The 17,252-nt window shown below is 49.0% G+C and overlaps 1 protein-coding gene across 1 annotated transcript in view; it reads left to right on the top strand.

Moving 5' to 3' along the window:
- The window catches only part of LOC144772257 (uncharacterized), a 367,797-nt gene that overhangs the window by 6,513 nt on the left and 344,032 nt on the right, over positions 1 to 17,252 (top strand).

Below are 17,252 nucleotides of genomic sequence, written 5' to 3'. Positions count from 1 at the left end.
GTAAGCCCGTCTACGCCCGTCGCGCCTGGACCGCGCCCAGCGCCATACCCCCTGGTCCTCGCAATACCCACTCCTCCCACATTACGTATGATGCCGCTACCCTCCTTGCCCTCAACCCCGGCCGCAAACCACAATGCTGCGAGGCTGCCCCAGGACACACCCATGGACCCTTCGCCTGCCACTCCTGCAAATTCGCCTGCGTCAGGACCCACACCAAATCCACGACCTCCAAACACTGCTCCCACTCTAACCACCTGAAGTGCATCCTGCTGAACACCCGCTCGGTCCACAGGCACGCCACTGAACTCTGGGACCTACTCGACACCACATCGCCGGACCTCGCCTTTTTTACAGAAACCTGCATGAACGCCTCATCTGCCCCCGACATCGCCATAGCCATCCCGGACGCTTACAAGATCATCCGAAAAGACCGCACCAACCAAACAGGAGGTGGCATAGCCATAGTCCATAAGAACACCATCTGAATCACGACCAACTCCGACGATAACCTCGCGACCGCCGAACACCTTCACTTCCAGATCCACACCGACCCCAAGACCACACTCAGAGGCACCCTCATCTACAGACCACCAGGAACCCGCACACAATTCAACGAAGACATCACTGACTTCATCAGCCCGCATGCCCTCACCTCCGAGAACTACATTCTACTGGGAGACCTGAACTTCCACCTGGAAAAGAAATACGACAGCAACCCCACCACCCTTCTGGACAACCTGGCCAATCTCAGACTCAAACAACTTGTTGATACCCCCACCCACCTTGCCGGACACACGCTTGACCCTATCTTCACCTCTAGCAAACACATCTCCTTCGATCACACCACAGCTCTCCATTGGACAGACCATAGCTGCGTTCACTTCAGCTACAAAAAAACAACGACCCACAACCCCCCACAACCTATTCCTCGAAGAAACTGGAACAAAATCACCACCGACCAACTCTTCACATCGCTTAACCAAAACCCTCCCGCCATATCATCGGACCCAAACCATGCTGCCACCAATCTCACACAATGGATCACCCACAGCGCTGCCGAATTAGCACCTTTGAAAAACCACCAGACCAAACAAGGTAACAAAAAAGCCCCCTGGTTCAACGATGACCTTAGGAAATCCAAGAAGTTATGTCGTACCCTCGAGAAAACCTGGAGAAAAAACCCAACCACTGAAAACATGACCACCTTCAAGGACGCCACCCGCAAACACCACCAATTAATCCGATCCACCAAGAAATCTGCATTCAAGGATCGACTCGACAACAACGCCCACAACAGTAAGGAATTATTCAACCTCGTCAAAGAATTTACCAACCCCACCGCTGACACCAACGACATCACTCCCTCTCAAGACCTCTGCGACTCTTTATCCTCTTTCTTCCACAACAAAATCGTCGACATACATAACAGCTTTGAAAACCATTCCGAAGAACAGTCCACTCCACCCACCTCCGAACCAAAACAGCACTCTCACGACCTCTGCGCCTGGAACCCAAACACCACTGAAGACACCATCCGCCTGATGAACTCCATCCACTCAGGATCACCAACCGACCCATGTCCCCACCACATCTTCAACAAAGCAGACTCCATCATCGCACCCCATCTCCGCGATGTCATCAACTGTTCCTTCAACTCCGCTACCTTCTCGGGAAGCTGGAAACATGCCGAACTCAGCACACTTCTGAAGAAACCCACAGCAGACCCCTCAGAACTCAAGAACTACCGCCCCATCTCACTACTCCCATTCCCTGCCAAAGTCATTGAGAAAGCCGTCAATAGTCAGCTGGCCGCCTTCCTTGAATCCAACAATTCCCTCGACCCCTCACAGTCCGGCTTCCGAGCCAAACACAGCACCGAAACCGCCCTCATCGCAGCTACAGACGACATCAGAACGCTACTGGACAACGGAGAAACAGTCGCCCTCATCCTACTCGACCTCTCCGCCGCCTTCGACACAGTCTGTCATAGCACCCTCATACAACGCCTCCACAACGTCGGAATACAAGGAAAAGCTTTGGACTGGATCATCTCATTCCTCGCCGGGAGAACCCAGAGAGTCCGCCTCCCCCATTCAAATCAGAGTCCACCGAAGTCATCTGCGGCGTACCACAAGGATCATCACTCAGTCCCACCCTCTTCAACGTTTACATGAGCCCCCTCGCTTCCATCGCACGACAACACAACCTCAACATCATCTCCTACGCAGACGACACCCAGCTGATCCTCTCCCTTACCAAAGACCCAAACACCGCCAAAACCATTCTACACGAAGGAATGAAAGAAGTAGCCGAATGGATGAAGAACAGCCATTTAAAACTAAACTCAGACAAAACGGAAGTCCTCATCTTAGGATCATCCCCCTCATCCTGGGACAACTCATGGTGGCCACCGGCCCTGGGCGCAGCACCCATACCTACAGATCACGCACGTAACCTAGGATTCATCCTGGACTCCTCCCTCTCGATGGCCAGACAAGTCAACGCCGTCTCATCTTCATGCTTCAACATGCTCAAAAAAATCTTCAGTTGGATCCCCGCCGAAACAAGAAAGACAGTCACCCATGCACTAGTCACTAGCCGACTGGATTATGGAAATACCCTATACGCCGGAACCACTGCCAAACTACAGAAAAAACTCCAACGCATCCAAAACGCCGCAGCCAGACTCGTACTGGACATCCCCCGTCAAGCTCACATTTCCAGTCACCTGAAAGACCTCCACTGGCTCCCCATCAACAATAGAATAACGTTCCGTCTCCTCACCCACGCACACAAGGCCCTATACGACCTAGGACCCGAATGCCTCAACACAAGACTGTCCTTCTACACACCCACCCGCCAACTACGATCATCCAATCAAGCCATCGCCGCAATTCCGCGCATCCACAGGTCCACCATGGGAGGAAGATCCTTCTCCTACTTAGCGGCCAAAACCTGCAATTCTCTCCCCACTCACCTCCGCCTTACACAGAACCACCTCTCCTTCAGAAAACAGCTAAAAACCTGGCTTTTCGATAAGTAACTCACCCTCCCTCCCTCAAGCGCCTTCAGACCCTCTGGGTGAGTAGTGCGCTATATAAATTCTTGAACTTGAACTTGAACTTTCACCCTTAATCACTTGACCAAACAGACGTCTATACTCAGGCCGGAATTCTGGGATGAATGTATTCTGCTAATTAAGCCATTGATCTTCTGTCCCAGGATCTCTTTCATTCACTGTGAGCAGACAGCTGGCAGAACGTCCCACAATAGGTTATCTTAATAAATACATCTTGACCGCGTCCTCGCTCTCCTGGCTTCCACAATGAATCCTTTTCAGTGTTTAGTCTAGCCCTGGACTCAATACATTTTCTTAGCCACCTCTAATGATTCTGGGTTGAAACCCCTCAAAAAATGGCTGCAGGGATGGTGCAGCGTGTAGTCTGTTTTGTGGATTGCGAATGGTTTGCGCCGGGACGCCCCTTGGCTGGGGCAGCTGTCGCGCTCTACAAATGATTAAGAAATAGAAATCTCTTACCCCCCCCCCATCCCACCCCACCCCGCCACTTGTGAATTTCTGTAAGGATATGGTAGGCCCAATCGATGTAAGTCCTCTGCTTTAGGGGAGATTCCAGTGGATACCTGTAGTTGGTTTTACGATACTTGATGAAGCTGCTCTGCCTGTATTCTGAGGGCATCTTATGTCAGCGGACTTAATATATCGTTGAGGTGCCCATTCCAGTTTTTGCGGTTATTCCACTAGGTGATGTACTAGGTTCGAATAAAGCAAACACAAGGAGATGATGGACGGAGTGCTAAAACCTTTCAGACACTCACCCCCAGTCACAGATCTGAGTTTAATCCATCGTTCTTTAGCTCACTTTGCCACCTCAGTACAGACCCAGCTACGTGCAAATCAGCCTTGACCCTGTGCCTCATGGGAACAGTCCAGCCCGAACTGCCAAGGCAGGTCTTCCCTGATCTGAAACAAGCATCCTAGGACCGGTTTTGTGGTAATAACCCTCTTCAGCCAGGCTAGCTTGAATCCAGTAAAGTGAGCAAGGGACCCTTGTCTGGGCATACCCTGCCAACTTAGGGCGAACAAAGCAAAACCAAAGGGGATGATGGACGGCGTGCTGAAACTTTTCAGACACTCACCCCAGATCTGGGTTGAATCCATCATCGTTCTTGTAGTAGGTTCCTCATCTTGTTTCAAACGGGGTTGGAGGGAAACCCACTTCTGACACCAAGTTTAGCCGAGTAGGGTCTGACCAAAGTCTACAGTCCACACTACTCAGGTTAACTGAAAAAGAAACAATTTAGGCTTTCAGTTTCTTGAATGTAAAGTCCTTTCCCTTGGCTTTTGTTGGTCTTCCTTTGTTGTAGACCTCTTGTGACAGATTTTCTTCTTCTTTCAGGGGTTTCGGCCTGGAGGACAGGGTATCGCGGACAGAACAGACTGAGGTACTGGGTTTTTAAGAACCGGTACAGAACCGGTAACCCAGCGGTGCCAGGGGATCAACACACCAGAGACCTCGGGTTCTCCTGAGTCAGACCTACAGAAACTTCAGAGTCTTCCAGGTGAAGTCAAAGATTCGTTTATTGGCTGCAACCAAGGTGACAGGGTCCTAGAAGTACAATACCAGTATATTCAGGAGACTGCACACTTTCACAAAGTGAGGCTTCTCTTCTTATACACAATATTCGCCCTTTGGCGAAACATTCCTTGGGTGCGTGGTATTTCATTTATGGTTACCGTTTTACAAAAGAAAGCAGAGTCATGATGACATGTACATATTTCACGTCGTGCTGCCCATAACAAATCATCCGGCAAGGCCCAACATTTCATCAGATATCGCTGGACCCCTAATAAAAATGGTCACCTCCCCACCATAAAATAAGTGAGGAAAAGGAGTGAAGAAAGATGTGAGCGAGATATGGCAGGTGTGCGTGCTGAAATGGCTTTATGGCCGGTTGGGCCTAGATACTATCTTGCTCGGCCACTGGGAGAGAACTGACCTAACGAGCTCGGCCTGGGGCAATGGTTCTAACTTGTACTGGGGTCAGGAAGAAGTCGATTAAGGAGTATGTGTCCTTGTGGAATCAAATTCGACTGGATTAAGGCCTATGTAGAGGGCAACATGCAGCTAAGGGTTCAGAAGGAAAATGACGATTTCGAGGTGAAATCGTCACTCGAATATGCCGAAAATACATGTACTTGATGTACTCGTCATTCCCGGTCTTTTGATACCAAATTCGTCCTATTTCGACGAAGTTTTTTATTCTCGAGTCCGGTACTATTACGGACCCATATTTTTCAGAACCACAGACCCTCCTTTTGCCCTTACATAGGCAATTAATCTATCCTCATGTTAATCTGAGTCCAGATCTATATTCCCAAAGTCATTGAGATGTTGCTGCAACATCATTCTAGTGCTGAGCTCATGTCTTGACACAGGCTTCCTTACACATGATGTAGCACAGAGGCCACATATTGCAGGAGCACACTGTATGCATAGACAGAACAGGAAAAGAATGGCTAAGACCATCCCAATGACCATCAGAATTTTCCATCTCCAGGCAGATATCAGTCCCCAGAACCATCCCATTAATGACCAATCTCCTTTATCCATATGAATAGATTCGGAAATCTTATGTAGTTTGGAGATGGCCTCGTATACTGTTGGAGCATTATCTGGAATAAAAATGCAACAACTGGACTGGATCAATTTGCATACTCCACCCCGGTCCGCAAGTATTATATCCAAAGCGACCCGGTTCTGAAGGGTCATCAGTCGATCCGACTGGAGCTCAGCAGTCAGGTTACTAAGGGCACCAGCAGTTTCAATCACGGTGGATTCAACTACCCTTGTCAATTGCCTTATGTTTCTGCTGTTAACCATGGCTCCCCAGAACGGCAGAATACCCATTGCAAAGTCACCAAATTCTTGACCCGCAGTGTCTTCTTTACTAAAAACACCTCTAACTACCCTTGTCCGATGGTAATCCGCCGCTGCTGTGTAGGTGGGTGGTAACAGGAATGAAACAAAACATGAGCCCGAGAAGTCAGGGGGCAACCATGTATAGGCTCTATCGTGGCAGATGAAATAAGTACCCTTTGCGGCTGAAAAGGCAGGGGAAGTCTGAGATCCAAAAACGTAAGTTTGAGTGCAGACACTCTTCCCTAGCTGAGCTCTGGGATTCTTACCAATACCTTGCAGACACAGGTGACCTTGATGGGGTACGATCCAGATAGGGGACGATCTCTTGGCTTGCTGTTTCTCACTTAATGTAGTGCCATATCCGGTCACATTCCAACCTACATATGCAAGTATCTCATCATCCGGGGTATCTTCGTAAGAAGTCACTTCCTTGATCATGTCAACTATACCCTTCACTAGGGCGCTAGTCTTGAGGTTGTTTTTTACAGAACGTAGGGGTTGGATTTCTCGTGCATATATGAACATTGTCCTATATGCCCATACTGACCCATTGTGACTAAATGGCAGGACCAGATAGGGGATACCTCTATCCGTGGTGTGGGGCATGAGACCACACACCCAACAGTTGGTTGTGTTCATTACAAGTTGGTGTTGGTGTAATAGCTGAACGAAGGAGTTATTAATGAACTCTAATCTCCTACTTGATTCGTGGTCAGGCAAAGAGTGGAAAGAATGAGAGGAAACAGTAGGGGGAGGTATGGGTGATGTAGTAGGTGTGAATGTCACGTGAAAAGAGAATAAAACATAGCTTATTAAAAACACCATTACGCTAAATAGCATAAAAATACACATCATTATAAAAAATTTCTTTCTCATTGTTTTCAAAAGTCTCTGCTTAAAGTTCATTTGTTTGGCAGTTCTCTCCACATCAGGAAACTCCATCCTCTCTAAGGTGCTGCCCGCGGCGGTAGGTTGTTTCTGCTAAAGGATGCTTCCGTCAGTCTAGGGTGACTCCCTTCGACCAACTGGAACCAGCAACCTATTGTTGTCAGCTGCACCCAAAAGTCTTTAATCAACCGCGACCCTAGCAGCGGAACCCGGATGGCGGTTCAAAAAAAACAAAAATAAGCAAGTTACCTAGATGGGAGAATCTGCACTTTCAAAAATAGCATTTTGGAAAAAAAACTTATTTTTATTAGTCCACAGGTTTTTCTCTCGGATCATAAAATAAATCACTTTTACTTTAGTCTGTTTTTCTCGGTCGTAAATGGTAGCGTCTTTTCCCGGGTACTGTCTGGTCCGGAAATAGTAGCTCAGGTTCCACAGAGTTCAATTGTTCTGATGGCGGCGTAGTTTCTTGAAAAATGTTCCCACTTTCACAATCACGTTTAGCTTCTTTTATGCGTTCATCAGTTGTGCGCTTTGAGTCAGTGCCTCCTGTCCGGACCCATTGGTCATGTGGCAGAGGGAAGGGTATTCTCTTACAGTGGATCCCGTGGACCCAATTGGCCTTCCCCTCCACTTTAACGGTCGACCTTGTAGACAGGAGGACGAGGTGAGGTCCGGTCCATCTGGGCTGGTCGTTTCTTGTCCTCTGGAAATTCTTGACCAATACCCAGGAGCCGGGGTCAATGGAGTGACCCGGTGTCTCAGAAACCGGAGGCAAGGTGTTGTGGACCTGTTGATATAAAACACGCAATTTAGCCGTCAATTCATGCAGATAGTCAAGCAAAATGGGGTGTTGCAGCTCGCTAAACTTCGTGGGCCTAGGCACTCCCCATATGTTGACTGGCCGACCAAAGATTATTTCATAGGGGCTGAGTTTCATTCGCGAATGCACAGTCATTCTGGTGGATAGGAGTGCTAAGGATAGAGCGTCGGGCCATTTAAGACCCGTGCTCGCTTGGATTTTGGCCAATTTAAGTTTAAGCGTGCCATTGTAACATTCCACTAATCCAGCTGATTGGGGGTGATTTGCAGCGTGGAACTTCTGACTAATGCCTAGCCCTTCACACACTCGTTTCATCACACAACCCACAAATTCACTTCCGTTGTCCGACCAGACCATTCTAGGCATTCCGAATCTGGGGAAGAACTCTTTCACAAGGGCTTTCGCTGTGGACAAGGCAGTATTGTCCCTTAGGGGATAGGCTTCTACCCATCTTGAGAAGGCACAAACAACCACGAGCACGTATTTTAAGTTGTTGCACCTCTCCATGTGTATGAAATCTAGCTGCAAAACCTCGAACGGATACGTAGGAGGTGCAAAATGACCAGCTGGAGTTGGAGTTCCCCTACCAGGATTGTGCTTCAGACATACCATGCAATTCTTGACAACATTCTCTGCACACTTGGGAATCCCTGAATTCTTCCACACTGGGGCCAACAAGTCGCAAATCCCTTTTGCACTGATATGGGCCATCCCATGAGCCATTGTAACCACTGCAGGCACATATGCATCGGGTAACAACCATCTTTGTTGCTCTGTCGATTCAATCCAACAACCATTTGCATCCATTCTCCCTGTACTTTCTCTCCACATGCTTAACTCTTTCTCCGTGGCCTCAGCTTGGATGGACTTCACACTTTCTATTGTGTCTTCACATATTCCAACATCACCAGTCCATCTTTCTGGGCTCGCAACATACATTCGGCTCATCACATTCTTTGCCGTGTCCTTAGCAGTTTCATCAGCAAATGCATTTCCACGACCAACATCATCAATCACTTTCTTGTGTGCACTACATTTTACGACCGCTACTTTCAGGGGCAACGTCAGTGATTCAAGAAGCTCATTCACCAACTGACCATGCTGAATCTTAGCTCCATGCGAAGTCAGGAACCCACGTTCTCTCCACAATCGACCAAAACTGTGAGCCACTCCAAAAGCATACTGACTGTCGGTATAGACAGTCACTTTCATTCCTTTTGATAACACACATGCTCTCGTTAACGCCACGAGTTCGGCGGCTTGAGTTGAACCATGTGGTATTCGCGCAGTTTCAATGATTGTGTGCAGAGTTGTGACAGCATACGCTGTAGTCACGTTACCATTTGGGAGTTTAAAGCATGAACCATCCACCCATAATGTACCATCACATTCGGCGAGAGGAGTATCGAATAGATCAACTCTCCCTTTTGTCTCCTCCGTTCTGAGGAAACAATCGTGCTGTTCTGAAGCATCCGATTCCTCAGCAATTGGTAACAATGTGGCTATGTTCAGGGTACTGCACCTTTTGATGTGCACATGGCTTGCTAGTAGCGTCAATTCATAACTGGACAGTCGAGCACTAGTTAAGTGCTGTGTCTTGGTCCTATTTAACAATGTGTCTACTGCATGCGGGACCATCACGATTAGTGTATTATTCATTACTAGACCTGCAGACTGTCGAATAGAAACAGCTGCTGCTGCTGTGGCCCTTAGACAACTTGGCAATGCTCGTGCTACCGGATCCAAAGTTGACGAAAAATAGGCGCATGGCCGTTGTCTATCTCCGTGTAACTGAGTCAGCACAGACAATGCACAACCCTCCTTCTCGTGGACATATAATGTGAAAGGTTTACTGTAGTTGGGGTTACCTAACACAGGGGCCGAACATAATGCTGTGCGTAGTTCGAGAAAACTTTTCTGACACTCATCGGACCAAGGAATGGGATTGGGTGTATTTGTACACGTTAGTGCCAATAAGGGTTTGGCTAATAACGAAAAATTTGGAATCCACTGTCTATAGTACGATGTAATGCCCAAGAAGGCGCGTACTTCTCTCTACGTTCTTGGCACATTTAATTTCGCTATTGCCTGAATTCTTTCTGGGGTCAGTTTCCTTCCCTCCTTCGATAAGAGATGACCTAAGTAGGTCACTTCTTGTCGGCAATATTGGAGCTTGGAAAGTGACACCTTGTGATGTAGATCACATAGATGACGCAGTAGTGCCAACGTGGCCATTTTGCATATTTTCTCAGTATCCGCGGCTATGAGCAAATCGTCCACGTACTGTACGAGAGTGGAACCTTTGGGCAAAACCATTGCGTCGAGCTGACTTTTCAGAGCTTGACTGTATATTGAGGGGCTTTCACAGTAGCCTTGAGGAGCGCGTTTAAAGCGGAAACTGCGACCACCTAGACTAAAGGAAAAAATATCCCTGCTTTCCTCAGCAATCGGGATACTGAAGAAAGCATTCTTCAGGTCAATCACCGAAAACCAGGATGCGGATGCTGGAATCATAGTCAATAATGTTGTAATGTCGGGGACAACTGGGAATTGTGGCACCACTATCTTATTTACTTCCCTAAGATCGATCACAAATCTGTACACAGGTGGCTGAGAAGGGTTATTTCGTTTTAAAACAGGCAGAACAGGACTATTGCAAACATTGCCTCGTGTTTCTTCAATTACGTCTTTCTCAATTAACTCGTAAACAATCGCTAGCAAAGCTTTTTCGCCCTCAATGGATATTCTGTATTGGGGAATTCGTGGCATTTTGACATTCGACTTCAATGTTACAACATATGGTGGAATTTCTAAAAGACCTACATCATTCGGACCAGTAGCCCAAAGAATATCTGGCAGAATTGCCAATTCTGCTGGAAGCGTATTTCTCGACAAATATATGGGAGAAACCACTTTCTTACCTAAAGTCAGTTGTACTCCTGAGGGAGAACAGTACAAAGTCGCATACAATCTTTTTAGCAAATCTAATCCTAGCAAATTTTCACCACAACCTGTTGTCAAAATAAGGGGTGCTTCGAATTCACAAGGACCAACAGAAAGAGATAAAGGGTCAGAAATCGTATTTCTAACCGGGGCGCCAGAAAAACCTACGGAAACGTTCATTTCGCCAGACAAAGGTGCGCCAGGGAGTTTGGAGTGCATAATAGAACTCTTTGTAGCACCAGTATCCAACAGAAAAGGCTCTGACACACCCGATGTAATCACCTCAACGTAAGGTCCACTCTGATCTACTGGAACTGAAACAACTCCCTCTCCTTGTCTAAGGCTGTCCTAGCAATCATTATTCTCCCACTGCTCATTTTCTGTGTAATACTCATCGACGTAGTATTGAGCTGTCCTGTCAGATACGTTATTTTGCTGGTCAAACCTGTTCATAGAGTTTTGTGGTGGAAGGGGACGTGCGTCCTGAGGGGTGTTTCCACGCCCTCTACCTCTAGGTGCTTGCTGACTACCACGACCTCTTACGCCAGAAAATTCATTTGTACGTTGCGGCAGGGCAGGACAGTCATATTTGTAATGACCCTCTTGTTTGCAGTATAAACACTGGTTGGGACCTACGCGGTTTTGATTGTAATCGAATCTCTGCAAGTTTCTCTGAGGCTGCTGAAAAGTGTTCCGGTAGTGATTCTGACCATTGTTATTTTTATTACCACCACCACGTGGCGGATAGGCTTGCTGTAGCAAAACCTTCGTTTTGAGTTCTCTAGTTTTCTTCTCTACTTTATCTTTCTCATCCTTGTCTCTATTCTCATAGTACTGTGCGGTAGCTAATATCTGGGCTGAAGATGAGACTGCCCAAGAACTTTCTGAATCTCTTAATTTCCTACACAAGTCTGGAAGCAGATTGTGCACAAATTTATCGACAAACAATCTCTGGCCACCTTCTGTGGTCATATCTTGACCGCTGTGGTCAATGAATGTTTCTTCAAATCTGGTGAAGAAATCTGACACAGTTTCTTCTTTCTTTTGCTTGCATGCAGATAACTTATCCCAATTTACACGTATCGCAGGCATTATTGTCTTCATGTAATCTACTATCCTACCAGGTAGTTCCGCTATCAGGGGTTCAGGCTTGGCACCACCAACTTGTCGTGCATCTGCAACAGTAATATTAGCCCACGTGTCACCTAATTCCTGGTCATGATCTACATGACGAATTTTTCCCCATAAAGGCTGTGGAACAACGTTCCCGAATAACATATCGATATCGGCCAAATTCATAATACATGACCCAGCAGTTTGCGACAATTCCTTATAGTACCCTGCAGGATTTTTACGCGGATCTGGTAGTGTTTGTTTGAGTGCTAAAACTTCAGCTCGCTTCCATGGAACATGTACCCATACTCGGTGAAAGTGGGGCAGGACAGGTGGGACAGCTGTCGCGTCACCCTCTCTCCATTGTGGGGGAACTTCTCTCATAGGGTATTGTCGTGCCTTTTTCCTACTAGATGCACTAGATTCCGATGGTGACCCAGAACTACTTCCCTTACTTCGATATGATAATAGCATTTCAACTGCTTCTTCTACATCGGGACCTACAATCATACCCAGACTAAATTTAAACCTTATACGACACATCTCTTGTGGGAGGCAATCCTGATCATTGTCTTCTAAATCTTCGCAAAGAAAAACACACATCTGTTCGAACACATATCTCTGTGTCGCTGTTTCCCATTGATGGAAAACTTCCATGACAGACTGTAAATCATATTTTGCAGTGTCCATGACCCATTTCCGAGCTAAACTATTCAGGGAATCTCTTTCTTGATAATCGGGCAGTTGACTTCGCAACTGTCTTCTACTTATGTTAGGGGTCGTAGCAGGTGACCCGAAAAGGGGTAAAAGAAGATTAGTAACAGTGCTGGCCATTTTCTGCCGAAGGGAAGGTGAAACGGAAGAACAAACAGATGGAAAAACGGGGTGAGGTAAGGCGGGTGCAGAGATGGCAGAAGAGGTATGAGGAATAATAGATGTGGTACTAGGCAAAATCATAGAGGGGGCATTAGGAGATGTAGAAAGTACAGTAGGCAAAATCGTAGAAGACATAGATGAAGCAGAAGTGGTCGGTGGGCCTGGAGGAGGCTGCACCGAAGAAGTAGGAACCAGCTGAAGAATAGCTGGTGGGTGCTGTGGAAGAGCCAGAGGCGCAGCTTGTGCAACTAAGGGTTGCAGGGGTGCTGTAGCATTCTGCGCATAGGGCGGTGGTGAAGTTAACAATTGTGACATTAATTGGTCTTTTTCACGCTCTTTTCCTGTCCCTTGCTGAAGAGACGGCAAAACTGGATAGCACTTATCTATTGCCATTTTACGTTGCCTGTGCAATTGTTCATTTATCTGCTCTTCCTCATTATCTTTAAACTGCACGGCAGCTTGCATTACTGAAAGTCCCTCTTCTCTCTTATTTTTCTTAGCTAATTTAATTTCTTTTTGTTTGGCTTCTTTGCGCCATATGCGGAAAGAGTCAAACATTGCCGGCCGGGCTTTCTTTTTGAAGAGTTTAACTTCAAGGTTGTCTAAGATCTCAGAATCAAAGCTACCATATTGGGGCCATTTTAAAACACCGTCTTTCCTAGTGTATTTAATCCATACCTCGTTGTAAACGATGGGGCCTACCCCATGTTTAACGTACAGCTCGTAAGTCGGAGTTCCAACTGGAGGAACCGGACATGAGTCCTCCAATCGGGAGTCCCTATTATTATTACCAAGACAAAACAAATTCCCGAGTCTAAGACTAGGCATCCTTTCTCTCTAGTCTAGTTCCAAAACTTCAAAGGAGTTATCGATTACGATATTGCTCGTGAAAACACGAGTCCTTCGGTTATGGTGCTTGCAAGAACCAATAAAAACCTTTATGTATCTCTAAGATACCACAAAGTAAGTCCAACTAAGGACTAGGAGGCGCTCCACTTATACTTAACTGAAAAATATCGATGGCTTCACCAGAAGACTCGTCTCAGCGTTTCGCTGTACCGAAAATTTCAAGGGTCCAACATCAGGGCGATAGCCAGGGCAGCAGTCCTTGTAGCCGTCGAGAAGCGGGGAACCTCGCAGTAAAGACCTTCGGACCACGTCGACATGCAGGGGTCGATGAGGTGGTGGGCCCTCCTCCGGAATTTTCACACGAAGCTCCTCACGATCTTCAGGCTGATTGGTACCACTGGAATCGCTCCAACGCTGGGCGCCAAATGAGGTACTGGGTTTTTAAGAACCGGTACAGAACCGGTAACCCAGCGGTGCCAGGGGATCAACACACCAGAGACCTCGGGTTCTCCTGAGTCAGACCTACAGAAACTTCAGAGTCTTCCAGGTGAAGTCAAAGATTCGTTTATTGGCTGCAACCAAGGTGACAGGGTCCTAGAAGTACAATACCAGTATATTCAGGAGACTGCACACTTTCACAAAGTGAGGCTTCTCTTCTTATACACAATATTCGCCCTTTGGCGAAACATTCCTTGGGTGCGTGGTATTTCATTTATGGTTACCGTTTTACAAAAGAAAGCAGAGTCATGATGACATGTACATATTTCACGTCGTGCTGCCCATAACAAATCATCCGGCAAGGCCCAACATTTCATCAGATATCGCTGGACCCCTAATAAAAATGGTCACCTCCCCACCATAAAATAAGTGAGGAAAAGGAGTGAAGAAAGATGTGAGCGAGATATGGCAGGTGTGCGTGCTGAAATGGCTTTATGGCCGGTTGGGCCTAGATACTATCTTGCTCGGCCACTGGGAGGGAACTGACCTAACGAGCTCGGCCTGGGGCAATGGTTCTAACTTGTACTGGGGTCAGGAAGAAGTCGATTAAGGAGTATGTGTCCTTGTGGAATCAAATTCGACTGGATTAAGGCCTATGTAGAGGGCAACATGCAGCTAAGGGTTCAGAAGGAAAATGACGATTTCGAGGTGAAATCGTCACTCGAATATGCCGAAAATACATGTACTTGATGTACTCGTCATTCCCGGTCTTTTGATACCAAATTCGTCCTATTTCGACGAAGTTTTTTATTCTCGAGTCCGGTACTATTACGGACCCATATTTTTCAGAACCACAAGACCGAAGTGGCAGGTAAGTGTAGGTTATTTTCCCTGCTCATTTATTGCCCTGACCCTTCTATGTCTTCTTTTTTCATATGCTTTCTCGAGACTCCTCTTTTCTTGACCTGCATAAAATAAATAAACAGAAAAAAACACAATTCCCAATTCAAACTTCACTTCTGAATTACAAGTGCTTTACTAATAGAAGGCAAAGGTCAATACTTTCTCTTGGTCCCTTTCTTCCTGAGGCTTCTTTGGCTCTCTTTCCCCACTCCCTCCAACCTTACCCGCGAGCGCCTGCTCCATTCCCATATACAGGCACTGACCTGGTCGAGCCGCACTCCCCGGTGAGCGTGGCTAGGACGGAGCATCTCTCCGGTCCTGCGGACCCTTGGGAGGTCCTTGACTGGAGCTGAAGCCTCCTGAGGTTCTCACTGACCTGGACGAGCCGCACTCCCCAGTGAGCGTGGCTAGGACGGAGCATCTCTCCGGTCCTGCGGACCCTTCGGAGGTCCTTGACTGGAGCTGAAGCCTCCTGAGGTTCTCACTGACCTGGTCGAGCCGCACTCCCCGGTGAGCGTGGCTAGGACGGAGCATCTCTCTGGTCCTGCGGACCCTTGGGAGGTCCTTGACTGGAGATGAAGCCTCCTGAAGTTCTCACTGACCTGGTCGAGCCGCACTCCCCGGTGACCGTGGCTAGGACAGAGCATCTCTCCGGTCCTGCGGACCCTTGGGAGGTCCTTGACTGGAGCTGAAGCCTCCTGAAGTTCTCACTGACCTGGACGAGCCGCACTCCCCGGTGAGCGTGGCTAGGACAGAGCATCACTCCGGTCCTGCGGACCCTTGGGAGGTCCTTGAGTGGAGCTGAAGCCTCCTGAAGTTCTCACTGACCTGGTCGAGCCGCACTCCCCGGTGAGCGTGGCTAGGACGGAGCATCTCTCCGGTCCTCTGGACCCTTGGGAGGTCCTTGACTGGAGCTGAAGCCTCCTGAAGTTCTCACTGACCTGGCCGAGCCGCACTCCCCGGTGAGCGTGGCTAGGACAGAGCATCTCTCCGGTCCTGCGGACCCTTGGGAGGTCCTTGAGTGGAGCTGAAACCTCCTGAAGTTCTCACTGACCTGGACGAGCCGCACTCCCCGGTGAGCGTGGCTAGGACAGAGCATCTCTCTGGTCCTTCGGACCCTTGGGAGGTCCTTGAGTGGAGCTGAAGCCTCCTGAAGTTCTCACTGACCTGGACGAGCCGCACTCCCCGGTGAGCGTGGCTAGGACAGAGCATCTGTCTGGTCCTTCGGACCCTTGGGAGGTCCTTGAGTGGAGCTGAAGCCTCCTGAAGTTCTCACTGACCTGGTCGAGCCACACTCCCCGGTGAGCGTGGCTAGGGCAGAGCATCTCTCCGGTCCTGCGGACCCTTGGGAGGTCCTTGAGTGGAGCTGAAGCCTCCTGAAGTTCTCACTGACCTGGACGAGCCGCACTCCCCGGTGAGCGTGGCTAGGACAGAGCATCTCTCCGGTCCTGCGGACCCTTGGGAGGTCCTTGACTGGAGCTGAAGCCTCCTGAAGTTCTCACTGACCTGGACGAGCCGCACTCCCCGGTGAGCGTGGCTAGGACAGAGCATCACTCCGGTCCTGCGGACCCTTGGGAGGGCCTTGACTGGAGCTGAAGCCTCCTGAGGTTCTCACTGACCTGGTCGAGCCGCACTCCCCGGTGAGCGTGGCTAGGACGGAGCATCTCTCCGGTCCTGCGGACCCTTGGGAGGGCCTTGACTGGAGATGAAGCCTCCTGAAGTTCTCTCTGACATGGTCGAGCCGCACTCCCCGGTGAGCGTGGCTAGGACGGAGCATCTCTCCGGTCCTGCGGACCCTTGGGAGGTCCTTGACTGGAGCTGAAGCCTCCTGAAGTTCTCACTGACCTGGACGAGCCGCACTCCCCGGTGAGCGTGGCTAGGACGGAGCATCTCTCCGGTCCTCTGGACCCTTGGGAGGTCCTTGACTGGAGCTGAAGCCTCCTGAAGTTCTCACTGACCTGGCCGAGCCGCACTCCCCGGTGAGCGTGGCTAGGACAGAGCATCTCTCCGGTCCTGCGGACCCTTGGGAGGTCCTTGAGTGGAGCTGAAGCCTCCTGAAGTTCTCACTGACCTGGACGAGCCGCACTCCCCGGTGAGCGTGGCTAGGACGGAGCATCTCTCCAGTCCTGCGGACCCTTGGGAGGTCCTTGAGTGGAGCTGAAGCCTCCTGAAGTTCTCACTGACCTGGTCGAGCCGCACTCCCCGGTGAGCGTGGCTAGGACGGAGCATCTCTCCGGTCCTGCGGACCCTTGGGAGGTCCTTGAGTGGAGCTGAAGCCTCCTGAAGTTCTCACTGACCTGGTCGAGCCGCACTCCCCGGTGAGCGTGGCTAGGACAGAGCATCTCTCTGGTCCTTCGGACCCTTGGGAGGTCCTTGAGTGGAGCTGAAGCCTCCTGAAGTTCTCACTGACCTGGTCGAACCACACTCCCCGGTGAGCGTGGCTAGGGCAGAGCATCTCTCCGGTCCTGCGGACCTTT

The sequence above is a fragment of the Lissotriton helveticus genome, chromosome 8, assembly GCF_964261635.1.
Source record: "Lissotriton helveticus chromosome 8, aLisHel1.1, whole genome shotgun sequence".
Classification (NCBI taxonomy): Eukaryota; Metazoa; Chordata; class Amphibia; order Caudata; family Salamandridae; genus Lissotriton; species Lissotriton helveticus.
This window is presented reverse-complemented; position numbering and strand designations above follow the sequence as displayed.